The sequence below is a fragment of the Dipteris shenzhenensis genome, chromosome 6 (assembly GCF_047967505.1).
Source record: "Dipteris shenzhenensis isolate YYH24624 ecotype China chromosome 6, Dip_SZ_1.0, whole genome shotgun sequence".
NCBI lineage: Eukaryota > Viridiplantae > Streptophyta > Polypodiopsida > Gleicheniales > Dipteridaceae > Dipteris > Dipteris shenzhenensis.
This window is the reverse complement of record NC_141601.1, coordinates 23822219-23835596: the sequence shown is the minus strand read 5'-3', so window position 1 is coordinate 23835596 and position 13378 is coordinate 23822219. Positions and strand designations below refer to the sequence as shown.

The window sequence follows — 13378 nt, the reverse complement described above, 5'->3', positions numbered from 1 at the left end:
GATATGCTTTGCCTTTCTGAGCATATGTCAATCTGGCTGGAGGTCTACTTTCCCTAGTAGAGCGTTTGAGCTGCTGTGGCTTTGCTTGGGGTGTTGTTGGCAATTCTTGCTCTTCTTCATCAACCTATTCTGTAGATGACTGTGAAGTCGATGCTTCTATCTCCTATGTAGGTGAGGTTTTCCATTGTGATTCCTCATCAAAGATTACATATTTGGAGATAATGATTTTGCGGTTGATGGGATCATACAATTTGTATGCTTTGCTTTCTTTACTATAGCATTTGTGTGACTTCGCATCCAATTTCCTGTGATGATCATCATGTATGTGGGCATATGCTATGCAACCAAATATGCGGAAATGCCCAATGTGTGGCTTGTGTCCAGTGAATGCTTCATAAGGAGTCATACCCTGTATCGGTTCGGTAGGAAGCCGATTAAGCAAGTAGTTAGTTGTAGCTATTGCTTCTGCCCAAAATTGATTTGCAAGATGCTTTTCACTAAGCATTGCTTTAGCACTATCTGCTAAAGTCCCATTTTTTCTTTTAGCTCTTGCATTTTGCTGAGGAGTATCTACACATGTGAATTGTCTTCGTATGCCATGATTTTTGCAAAAGTTCATGAATGCTGAAGACATGTATTCACCTCCTCTGTCTGATCTCATGACCTTGATCTTTCTGCCTGTCTGGTTTTCTACCATGGCTTTGAATTCTTGAAATCTGGAAAACACTTCAGATTTCTCTTTCAGAAAGTAGACCCAACAGTATCTGCTGTAGTCATCGATGAAGGTCAAGTAATAAAGTGAACCATTGATGTTGCGGGTCTAGGCATAACCCCATACATCTGTATGTATCAAATTAAGAATACCTCATGCATGAGAGGTACTTCTAACAAAGTTGGTTTGCTTTTGTTTGCCGAAGCAGCATGCTTCACAAACTTTTCCAAGAAACTGTAGCTTCGTAATTCCAATTGCCATATTCTGATTCCTGAGATCTAACAAGTACTTGAAGTTGACATGACCATATCTCTTGTGCCATTTTGCAGATAGTGGCATCTGTTGCATTTGAGCTAACATGGCATGCTTATCTGGTACTATAGCTAGCATTCTGTATAAGCATCCTTCTTTGACACTTTGTGCTACTAGCTGACATCTTTTGGATTTTTCTCTAATAGTGCATTCAGTACATCGAAGATGACTTTGTAATTGTGTTTCGTCATTTGACCTACTGACAAAAGGTTCTTGCTGAGCTTTGGAACATAGAGCACATATTTGACTAATCCTTTTGTACCAGTGAAATTGTTCGTAGGGATAACACCTATCCCTTGAACTGGATTCGTTGTATTATCTGCTATGTAGATGACATTCTTCTAACCTTCTAATGGTTTCATCTCTGTGAACCGTTCCTGATGATTTGTCATATGAGATGATGCACGCTGTCGATGTACCAAGGATCCTATTCCACATGGTCAACTTGAGAGTTGTAATCCTCTTTGGGATTGAAATCAATGTCTAGGTACACTGTATCAGTTTGATGCAATTTCTCGCTTGCAAGAAACATATTTCCATGTTCATTTGCAAAATGACTGTGACTAGAATGTCCACCACGATGATTTCCTCTGCCTCGGGAACTCCCTCGATTACTGCTGGATTGACCGCCTTGGTCATACTGCTTTTTGTGGCAATCTCTTTCATAGTGTCCAAACTTGTGACAGTAGTTGCAGTGAATGTTTGACACATTGGTGGATGCATTTCCCCGTCCTTGAAATCTTCCTCGGTTGGAATGATTTCCTCTTTGCTGATTCTGATGTTGCTAAGGATGATGTTGATGCTGACTTTGATTTTGTTGCTGATGATGATGACCACTTTTCTGGTATGATCTACCTCTACCTTTGCCTTTGCCTCTGCTTTTGTCTGAAGCTGTGAAGTCCTGATCATTAGAATGGCCTGAGTCCTAAGTTCTTCACCAAGTAGAACTGATTGAAGTTCTTCCAGTGTTGGAATTTGCCGTTGGATGGCAATACTCTAGACTAGATTCTCATATCGCTCTCCTAGTCCATCCAGGATTACTTGAACCATTTCTGCGGGGTTCATAGCCTCTCCTGCTACTGCAAGTTGATTGTTGTAGTCTTTTATGCGGAGTACATAAGCATGACCAATTTCACCACTGTTGCGGAAACTTTGGTTGATCTAGTTTCTCAAGGTGAGAATCCTAGATGTGTTCTTGGACTCATAGAGAGCTGCGAACATATCCCATGCTTCTTTTGATGTCTTTACTGTGTTGAGCTGTCCTAGCATGACATCTTGCACATTCTGCTTGATGAAGTGATAGGCATGCTTGTCTTTCTTATCCCATTCTGCTTGAGCTCGGGCAATGGCAGGATCTACTACTGGTGCAGAAACTATTTATGTAGATGTAGATCCCATTGCTGGTGCTGTAACAATAGATGGAGTAGAGCTATTGGTAGCTGGATTGGCCAATGGTCTAGGTGTAGACCCATCGACATAGTCCCATTTGTCCTGAAGCACAAAAATGGTCTCCATTCGGTATTTCCATGTACTATAATTGGAGTTGTCTAACTTAGCAGATGCCTCCAGATTGAGGTTGCTAGTCGACATGGTGCAAGAAATGTACTCAAAAGTGTCATGAAGATCTCTATATGAATCAACTGCAAATACACTGACTATGCCAAGTGAAATCTCTGTACCGTCGGTGAAGATAGAACAGCAGTATATAAAATCTGATTTGTATTACAAGGCTTGTGGCAATGATACCGAGAATAGCCAAGAGGCTTTACAAGGCTGAAATGATGTGCACGATGCCATGAGTTAGCCGAATAGGCTTTACAATGGTGGCATGTGTGTGTGAAATCAAATGCTATCTGCCCACTTAATCAATCTGCAATGCCTTTGAACTCTAAAGCCTACTCACTGAATTGATGAACGTAAGGTTTCAGGTAATGTAATGATGTGAAACTGTATGTGAGCATATGGACTGACTTCGAGTAGGTACTAGTCGGGAATTTCAGGCATGGCTTAGATTGGCAACTTGGGAAATTCAAAGCATCCCCTTTATGGCGATCTAGTCTACTCTGATCTAGATCTAAACCAACCGTCGATCGATGAAAGAACAGCAAATAATTCCTTTTCTTTTGTTCTTTTTAAGTGCTGGGTTAGATGCATCGATGTAGAGGCAAATGTGTGTGAAGGAAGTGGTTTTTTTGTGCAAACCCATGATCACAATCCTCATCCCCAGAGAAATCAACCCCATCTTTTAATAGCATAGTCATGGGCCGTGTCAAAGCAGCATATTGATCAATGAAGCGGCGATAGTATCTTGCTAGATTGACAAATGAGCGTACCTGACGTTTGGTTGTAGGTGGGGAGAGCTTGAGGATGGCTTCTACCTTCTCGGGGTCAGGCTTGATGCCCTTGGATGAGACAACATGTCCCAATAACCTCCCTTGAGTGGCTTCAATGGTGCATTTCTCAGGGTTGAGACTGCCATTTGCATCATTGACCCTTTGGAAGGCCAATCTAACCTTCATGATGTGCTCCTTACGTGACGAGAATATACAGAAATCATCTGAAAACACTTCCAAGAAATCCCCCAAATAAGGAGCAAACACCATCTGCATAAATCTTTGAAAGGTAGCAGGAGCATTGGTGAGGCCAAATGGCATTACTTTGAATGCAAATGTCCCCCAGGGTGTGGCAAATGTGGTTTTAAGCACATCTTCCTCGGCAATTCTGATTTGATAAAACCCAGAGTAACCATCACAGAAAGTATACATCTCATGACCACTTACCTTCTCAAGAATGAGGTCTTGAAAGGGCAAGGGATGATGATCCCTCTTGGTGGCAGCATTGAGTTTCTTATAGTCGATGCAGACCCGCCACTTGTTGTTTTTCTTTGGGATGACTACCACTGGTGAAACCCATTCAGTATTGTGAACCGGAACAATAAACCCAGCCTCTACAAGCTTCTGCAACTCTGAGCGCAAAGCATCGTTCTGCAGGGGCCCTAACCTTTGATACTTCTGAGCCACAGGCTTTGCATCAGGCTTCAGCTCTATCTTGTGCTCTATGGCAGTCACATGGCGAAGGTGGTGGTAGCTAGTTGCAAAGAGGTCAGGGAAATCTTTGAACATTTCAAGAAACTCATCTTTCTCACCTGGAGTGAGGTCTAGAGAAAGCATTGATTTGAGCTGTTGAGGACTAGCTGTTATCTTTTCTGCAGGTGGCAGGGTCGGAGACACCCCCATCATGTAAACTTCCTCCTCTGAGAATTCCTCCCCCCCGTCTGATTCTTCCATGGACTCAGACACTGAGGATGAGAGAGTATCACTGTCATGCTCCTCTTCTTCTTCCGGTTCCATGGCACCAGGTTGCACCGGGATCTTCTCCTTGGAAGCACCAAAAGACATGTGTCCTGTCTTCCAATAGCTGACTGCATCACTCTTTCTCAACCATGGTCTCCCGAGTATGGCTGGGTAACTTCTGCCTGTATCTTCAATGTCCACTACATAGAAATTGACAGTGGTGGTCAACCCATTGACAGTGATGGGCAAATCCTCAATGACTCCCATGGTGGAGAGTCGTCGACCATCTGCTACCTTGATTCGAGTGGAGGAACGCCTTGTACATTTCAAATTCAATTTCTTCATGATTCGGGGCACCATGATATTACATGCAGCTCCCCCATCAACACACACATTTTTGACACGGCAATTATCTATGATGACATCTACTGTATGTGGGTGCCGATCAATTTCTTCAGAGATAGAAGATACCTCTCGTACCTTTCCCTTTTTCTTGCTCTTCCTTGTTGAGAGACCTTGCTGCAGCTCACGTCTCACCTTAGGGCTTAATGCTATTAGTTGAGGGAGTGTGATGCTCAAAGACTGATGAGCAAGGTCCTGAACGACTGAATAGTCCTCTTGCCCTGAGCCGATGGGAAAATCCGAGGGTGACCACTTACTCTTGCGAGATCTTTTAGTCTTCTCTGTTGGTGGGTCTGCCATCTCAGCATCTGAGGGCTCTGAGAAGGACACCTTCTTCCTGGGGCGGCCCGGTCCACAGTTTGGAGAGGGGTCGGAGGTGGCACGACTTCTTTTCCCGAGGTCAAGGATCTCTACATCAGAATCCTAAGTGCCCGACTCACTTAGAAGATTCACCCTTGGAATATTGGGGCATTCTGTGCGATAATGACCCTTCTGGTGACACTCGTAGCATACAACATTAGCACGATCTCTTGGAGGGTGGTTGGCTTGATTTCTGATGCCCACCATCTCAAGCCGAAGATCATTCAGGGCCTTGGCTAGGTCATTGACTCCAGGTTCTGTTGCAGGGGGGGCCTCTTTAGTTGGAGGGGCTACGGGAGTAGAGAGGAGGGGGGCTCGTGGGCGAGGCTGGGGAAATCTTCGAGGTGGAGGATGAGGATATCCACCTTGTTGAGGGTAAGCATCTAAGGGAGGACCATACATCTAAGGTGGAGGCGGTGGATACATCCCTGATGAGGGGTGGGGGTATGCCCCTGAGCTAGACCCCCCAGGTTGTTGTTGCAGGAATTGAGGGGGATGCGGAGGGACAATCGTCTTCTTTGAAGCGGGGTCAGACTGAACTTTATCAAACTTTTGAGCAATCTCATGCGCTAGCACCATAGTTTCTGGATTCTCCCATTTAAGCTTGAGGCGGAATTCATCACTCGCTCCTGCTACAAGGTAGCCCAGCACATGCTGAGTCATTCCGACACGAAATCCGGCATTTTCCTCCTGTGTGGCAATCAAACGGTCCAGGAGCACGGCCGCTCGATCCACGTATCGACGTGCCGTCTCACCTTCTAACTGCTTCAAGTTTGCCACCTGCAGGTACACATTCTCCGGCTCCTCTTCTTTGCCGAAATACTCAATCATAGCTGCTGTCAACCTTGGCCAGCTTTGGCGAACGTCTTCAGCTTGCTTCTCATACCACACTTGAGCCAAACCCTCTAGAAATGTGGGAAGAACCAATAGCCATCTGTCTTCAGTAAGAAAGTTGAGAGAAACACAACGGCGCTTGAAGGCCACAAGATACTCATTTGGATTTTCTTCTACCCGTCCACAAAACACGAGAATGTCAGCCATGCTTAGAAGATGGAAAATAGGGGCTTATCTATGGATGAACAATAGTAAGAGGAAGCTTGAACTGAAAATCGGGTGAAGATACATCCAAAAAGCACACATAGGCAGGGTAGGGTGTGACTGGTGTAGTGTAAAATATTACACGAGAAGAATCTTTAGCATAGAATAGCACATAGACAATCTTAAAAGGACCAACCCTCATGATATCACATCGATCATTACAAGCGAGGGTTAGAGGCGCGGCGTTGCATGAGGTTGTTCATCAAGGCAAACAAGAATGCCATGACAAATGTCAACAGTTGGAGAGCTTGCACATCACCTTCAGCTTCTTCCAGTTCTTGTAGTCGCCATGCTATTTCTTCAAGGGGTGTGCGGTCTGGCATTCTTCTTTTGAACAATGTCCTTGAGAACCCTCCTGATGATCTGCCGAAGTCGGTGAACTCGTATCAAGTATGCCCAACACTTAGTTTCATGATGACCATAACCTCTGCATTCCTTACAAATGATCACCCTCCTTCGTGGCTTGCGGCTTTGTTGGGGTGGCGCTTCCACTCACGTCATGCGTGATTGAAGTACAAGCTTCAGGTGCCAAGAAATCAGCAACAAGATTTCGAGCTCCAGGGATATGCTGAATTTTTACCTCTTCAAATTGGTTGCAAAGTTCCAAGGCTTGTTGATGTCATGGAACCAAGCCTTTGCTCCGCACATTCCACCTTCCACTAACTTGTTCACACACTAGTTGAGAATCTCCTTACACCTCCAATTGCTTGGCATGATGTTCTTGTGCCTTTTGTAGCCCAAAAATGAGCGCCGAGTACTCAGCTTGATTGCAAGTACTTGCGGGTGAAGACTTGCTGTAACAATACTCCTCACCACCCAGTGAAGTGAGCTTCACACCCATGCCAGCCGCCTTGGTCGAAGGTTTATAAGCTCCATCAAATTGAAGAATCCAAGATGTCATCACACCAAGACTAAAATTCGGACATCCCAAGTTTCTCGGTAGTCCAAGATAGGTAGGAGGAGAGGGTGGGGAGAATTTAACACTTGAGCCAAACGTTCAGCACCAAATAAACTTACAATCCTTTGTTGATAGTTTATCTTAAGCCCAAAAAGAATTACAATTTGAAGCTCGAAATGAGGCACAAAAGGCTGATTAGGTACAAATGGATTCCTTGGTCGAAACATTACCAACCATAGCCGAGGCCTAGAAACCTTTGTAATGAGATTGTGAATAAACCATTCAGGACGAGCTTTTCCACAGGAATCAACAAGCAGATGCGCCAAATCTCCCCCCAAGCTTGGGGAGCATCCCACCCTTCGATGAAGGACACCGTTTTAATTACCTCTGAAGCAGCAAGTAGTTCGATCACCGCACAATGAGTAGAAGTAAAATCAAAATCCTCCCAGCGTATCAGTAGTTCTTCACCATGAATCATCCACGGTGTATCATTCCACCCGTCATCTCCTTCAATAATGCACTGGACAATCAGTCGTTGAAGGTCGACATGAAGATCAAGGAAGACATCTCGTGCATTGGTAGCCATAAGGTGCGGAGGAACAGGCACCAATTCCTTAAACACGTCGAGAAGTGACATAAATGTCCACCCTTCTCGTGTGGCGTGCGTTCGTGAAGTGAGCTTGGAGAAGTTCTGAATCGGCGATCTAGCAAGAGATGTGGATAGAGCACATAAAATGAAGTATTTTTGCTTTTGACAGCAAGAGCAAACTCCCTATGGTTAGAGAGTTACAGCTCCCGCGATTTCAATATATGAACAAAAATCATTACATTTTTACCACTTCCAACTTGTTGGCCCAATGATAAGACTTTCTTTTGTGAAGGGGGAGGTCTTGGGTTCCAATCCTACTCTTTAATAAAAAGAGAGGAGAGGAGAGGAGAAGGAGAAGAGAAGAGATAGGGGGCGCGGGATCTGCTGTTACTCTTTTGCAGGGGCGCAGAAAACTGTCCGCAACCAGAAGTCGCAGCAGTCCAGAGAACTATCAGAACTGTCGCGCAGGTGAGCGTAGAAAACTGTCCGCAACCAGAAGTCGCAGCAGTCCAGAGAACTGTCGTGCGGGTGACGCACGAATCGAATGCACGCGCAGTAGCTTAGAAAGAGCACAGATGGTATAGTTTTGTAGATGTAACTCGTACGAGTAGAAGATTCGCCACTAGCCGTGGAGATTCGTATCCCAGCAGCCACACCAAAACTTTTAGCCGAAAAAGTAATCGAGACCAGAGGCTAGAGGCTAAGAATGGCGACGCTCAAAGGCCATAGAGAAGAGGAGATCATGAGGGCGAAGGGTTCTCATAGGGGTGAAAAAGGAATTAGAAGTGGAGGGAAGGAAAAGGGAGACTATGACACAAGGGGAAAAGGAGAGGGGGAAGAGAAGCATGTACATGATAGGAGGAGGAATGTTGAGATGTAGACATCAAGGGAAGAGAACCATACTTTATTTGAAAGAAGGGATGAGAGGGAAATATCAAAATACTAGCTAGGTGGCTTTACAAGAATGAGCGTGCCCATCAAGGAATTGCCCCTTCCTTTTATAGCCAAAAGAGGGGGTCTCTCCACATTAATGTATCCTCCCACATGCATGGTGTGTGTGGAAAAGTCTCCCATGTGGGCTAGGTGGTTACGCACTCTCAATTGTGTGCGACAACCCTTTGCCTCAATTTTCCACATAAATCAAGCCCCATATCTCAAGTCTATGATACTCCCTTGGTCTCTTTCCAATTTTATAATATGTTCAAACCTCTAGGAGGACAAGTGGAGGGTTGGCACAAGGAATCTTGCCACCTCATCCTACTTTCCCCATTATTTAACTAGCTCTCTTGGTCCTTCTACACCTCCCCCACATGGGCCTATCCCATATGGAGGGAATAACTCAATATAAAATCTATCTCCACCTATTTTATATTGCTTCTCCCATGGACTTTGAGCCATATCTCACTAAATGCAACCTAGGTGGAGGGGTGGCACATGGAGGAGCCATGCCACCTTGCATTTTATAATATTACTATCATGGATTATGTACAACACACCTTATGGGTCCTCTTACATGGAAGGGTGGCACATGGTCATGCCTTGCCACCTCAACCTTGGGCCCTATGCACACCATATTTTATTATACTATTGCCACATATACAAACACACATACATATTAATGCCTTTTTCCTTAGACAATTTTATCCATAACAGTGGTCCCCGGTGTAAGTTTTTTGCAGGTTTGCCCACCCTCTACCTCAACATGGCATTGCCCCACAAAAAGGAGCAATCCCATTGGTACACCTCAAATACCTCACTAATCCCTTAAAATTAGGAAACACTAATTGGGGTCCCTTTGGAGACCCCAATTCTCCCCTAATGGGTGCAGGCTAAATCTTGTGAAGATTCAAGACTGGTAATCACATGAATGGCCTGATGTTATTGCCTCGAATGCTCCCATCAATCGTGACACCATAGCTCGTGTTCTTTGCTCCGATGGCAATGATCGAATGCGTGCATCTGCAACTGCTTCTTGCTGCTGCTCTGCAAGGAGTCTTCTTTGTTCTTGTTGTTTCTCCCTTCGTAGATGTTGTAAAAGTATCTTTTGTTGCCAATTCGATACCGTACCAGTGCTTTTCTCAATCCGTACTCTGTTCCTTGTGCCTTGACCTAGCTTTTTGGCTTTCTTGTCTTGTAGCCTCTATCTGCTTCTCTTGCAAGCCATGGTGAGCTCCATTGACGCCATGGCCACGATTAGTCCAAAATACATCTAGAGAAGCTAGCTGGTGAGGCAAGCAAAGAATAGAAGACAACTTACCTGAAAGAAGACAATGGCAAACCAAAGTCTGCGCAAGGTCACATTGAGGTGCGTGCAGGTTGTAGGGCGTTTGCGGGGTAGGACAGGTTGCAGGTACTTAATCTTCCAAGATTTGATGGGTGGGAGGTGTGAAAATTTGAAATTCGCGGGAGTAGTGAAATTTTAGCCGTTCATTTTTTTCCCTCCGACGATACACGTCAACAGAATTGGATATCCCAAATAAGTGCAACGTGGCCTAAAATGCTTCAAAACATAAATAGGCCAAAGGGCACGCTGTCGGGTTTGATAATGTGTATTATTAAATGCAATAAACTTTGGCATGCTTATGAGTCATATAGCAAGCAAGTGCATGGAAAAAGAAACAATTCAAAATTGTAAATAGTATTGGATTTATTAAAGTATCTTTGCACATGCACAAATTACACTTTTTCAACTTCTTCCATTTTATGGTGAATCTAGATACTAATACCAATAACTATCAATGTTTTAAGACCACCATGTACTAATCCCAATAGTTTGGATTCCAAATTTTCAATCCGTTTTGGTTTTCAACAAATCAAAAGAAAGTTATGGAGCATGCCTTCAAATGGGTATGCATCACTTTAGCACAACATTGGAGGCCCATTAACCCATGCATAATGATCTCATTTAGGTGTGTCCTTAGGTTGAGGAGAAGCTCATGTAGTGTACTTTAGAATGATTACTTGGTTGTATGTATGTATAGAACAAAATTTTGATGTTTTTGAATAAATTGCTATATCCTATAGTCTTCAGGATGTATGCTTCACATGCAACATAGCACTTATAACTTAAACGGTCTCGTTCCAAATCCTTATTCCATAAATTTTTACGCCCCTATTCAAGTTTGAAATGTGTACTATAACTTGAAGACAAAGTTTGCCGAATTCTGTTGAGCAAGATACCATATATAGAAAAGTCCCTGAACCTCACCAAAAATGGCTACACCCAAGCAAACAATGACCCTTTTTCAAAGGTAGAAAAACCAGTATGGCCTTTCTTTTAATGAAAGGAAGAGTAGTTGAATAGCAAGAAAACTAAGCTAAATAAAGTCATTCAAAATAATAATGACCTTCTTAATAAGGTGATCTTGACTACTACACATGAAAACCCGTATGGTTCTTTAGACCCACCATGTCAACCATCTTCGCATAGTCCTTTAGAAGGGCCAAAAAGCCATAACCTTGATGGTCTAAGCCCTAGGAGGAAAACTCATGAGATTGAGGGAGGGTTGAAGAAGAAAAAGTAGTATTTCACAAAAAACATTTTCCTTTAGAGATGCGAAAACTTCAAGTTGAAAAATTTAAAGCTTTTATATTTGAAAATGTAAGCAAAAACATAACTTTCTACTTTTAAATTTAAAGGTTAACTTGAGAGGCTTTTGCTAGGCAAGTGACATAAAATCTGTGATTATTGAGCTACCTAAGGGTCCTTCGATGCACAGCCGGGTGTACGGTTCCTGGAGTTCAAAGTGAGCACCTAGGTACGAGAACAAGAGGGTACTAAGTGAGGAGGTGTTTGGGAAGGCGAGGAAGGAAGAGGAGCTTCAAGGGGAGTGCTTTGCGAAGGACGAGAGCAAAGGCTTCGCTCATGTCGAGGTGCTCGGCCTTGTCAAGGGGTGGCAGCTCCCAATCGAAGCATTGAATCAAAGTCGCCAGCATCGTTTGCACCATGCACAACCCCAGCGCATACGCTGGACAACTCCTCCTCCCCGCCCCGAACGGAATCAGCCCAGCATCCAGCCCTGCCACCCCAATCTCTACCTCCTTCCTTCTTCCCATGAACCTCCCCGGATCGAACTCTTCTGCTTCTTCCCACACCCTCCCATCCCTCGCAATCGCCCACGCATTCACAACTACCCTTGTCTGCTTCGGTATATAGTACCCTCCCACCTCGCATGCCTCTGTGGATTCGTGTGGTAGCAGTAGCGGCACTACTGCGTGTAGTCGCAGCGTTTCTTTCACTATCGCTTGTAAATATTTCAACTCCCCGATGTCGGATTCCTTCACTCGCCTCCCTCGCCCGACCACTGCATCAATCTCTGCTCGTGCCTTCTCTAAGATCCGGGGATTCCGGATGAGCTCCGCCATCGCCCATTCCAATGTCACGGCTGATGTGTCCGTTCCAGCGGCGATCACGTCCTGCGCGCGACCAAAGAGAAATTTTATTTATAGCCACCAACAGGCTTCTAGAAAAGAGGCAAAAGATTTCGTCTGCATACCATCATCACGGCCTTAATTGTATCATCGTCAAGCTGCTCCTGATTACTCGATTGATTTTGCAAGAGTACATCCAAAAAATCCCGCATATTGTTTCCTGCGTTTTCCTTGCGTTTCCTCCGGCGCTCTTCAAGAGTCCTTTGGCAAAATGAATCCAGTTTCTTGGATACAGATTCGAGCCTGCGCTGATACCCTTGCAAATCCAGCCATCTGAGATAAGGAATGTAATCTCCGATGATGAATGATCCAATCAACGTTGAAGCTTCGGTCAGTAATTCTCTGAACTCTGTTACACCGTTTGTTCCGTACTTTCCGCTAAAGGTCATCATAGTCATGATGTTCGTAGCCAGAGTAGACATTATCGTACTCACCTCCCCAAATTTCCCGTGCTCAGAATCTTGCATAATAGAATGAAGCGTGCATAGGACGGCATCCTCCCTGATCGGTCTGAAAGAATCCAACCGTGTTGGACTAAAGAGCTGAAGCATACAGAGCTTACGCAGATCTCTCCACCGGGTACCGTAGGGAGCCAGGCTAAGATTGCGGCCGTTGTAGCCTAGAAGCTTAGCCGCGAAACTCTTTGGGCGAGAAGCGAAGACAAGATCGTGCGTTTTGAGAAACTCCCTGGCGATATCCGCGGAGGAAGCAACAACAGTTCCGACGGAGCCGAGACGAAGATACATGATGGGGCCATAGCGGGCGGCTTGCCGGAGCAAATCTTGGTGGGGAAATGTTCCAAGCAGGTGCAAGTGACCAATGAAGGGCCAGGCGGGAGGGCCTGGAGGCAAGGAGCGGGTTCGTGGTTTGCGTCGAAGGAAGGCGAAGGCAAGGAAAGCAAGGGTCAAGAGAAAGGCAGCAGCAATCTGAAGCTGCGACAATTGAAGGAGACAATGGTTAATGTCCATATTGCTCTACTGCAAATGATCAGGAAGTGAAGTTCCCTAAGGTGTAAGGTGTGTGGAACCTTTATCCCGTGCAATAATTAGAGCATGGGCAGAAAGAGAATGCATTAGAAGGGTTTCTCACGCGTGGAATTATTCCACGTGAGAGCGTGGGAAGAGAGAATTCCTTAAGGGTTGCTCACTACTCTGTTCACACAACACATTTTTCCCAACAAATCACAAAACTTGAGGTTTCGAAATTTGAAGGTTTTTCCTGAGAATTTTTCGTTTTTAAAGCTAAAAGATAACTAAATTGCGTAAAATTTTGCAAATTTTACA

At 44.6% G+C, this 13378-nt stretch overlaps 1 pseudogene across 1 annotated transcript; it reads right to left on the bottom strand.

The window, feature by feature from the left end:
• Positions 1-11441: 11441 nt before the first annotated feature.
• On the bottom strand, positions 11442-13074 carry LOC147900953 (flavonoid 3'-monooxygenase CYP75B137 pseudogene; annotated as a pseudogene). Its single transcript, XR_015541243.1, has 2 exons — positions 12161-13074; positions 11442-12080 (listed from the first exon to the last, which is right to left on the bottom strand). The product of XR_015541243.1 is annotated as a flavonoid 3'-monooxygenase CYP75B137 pseudogene (transcript).
• Between the last annotated feature and the right edge of the window lie 304 nt (positions 13075-13378).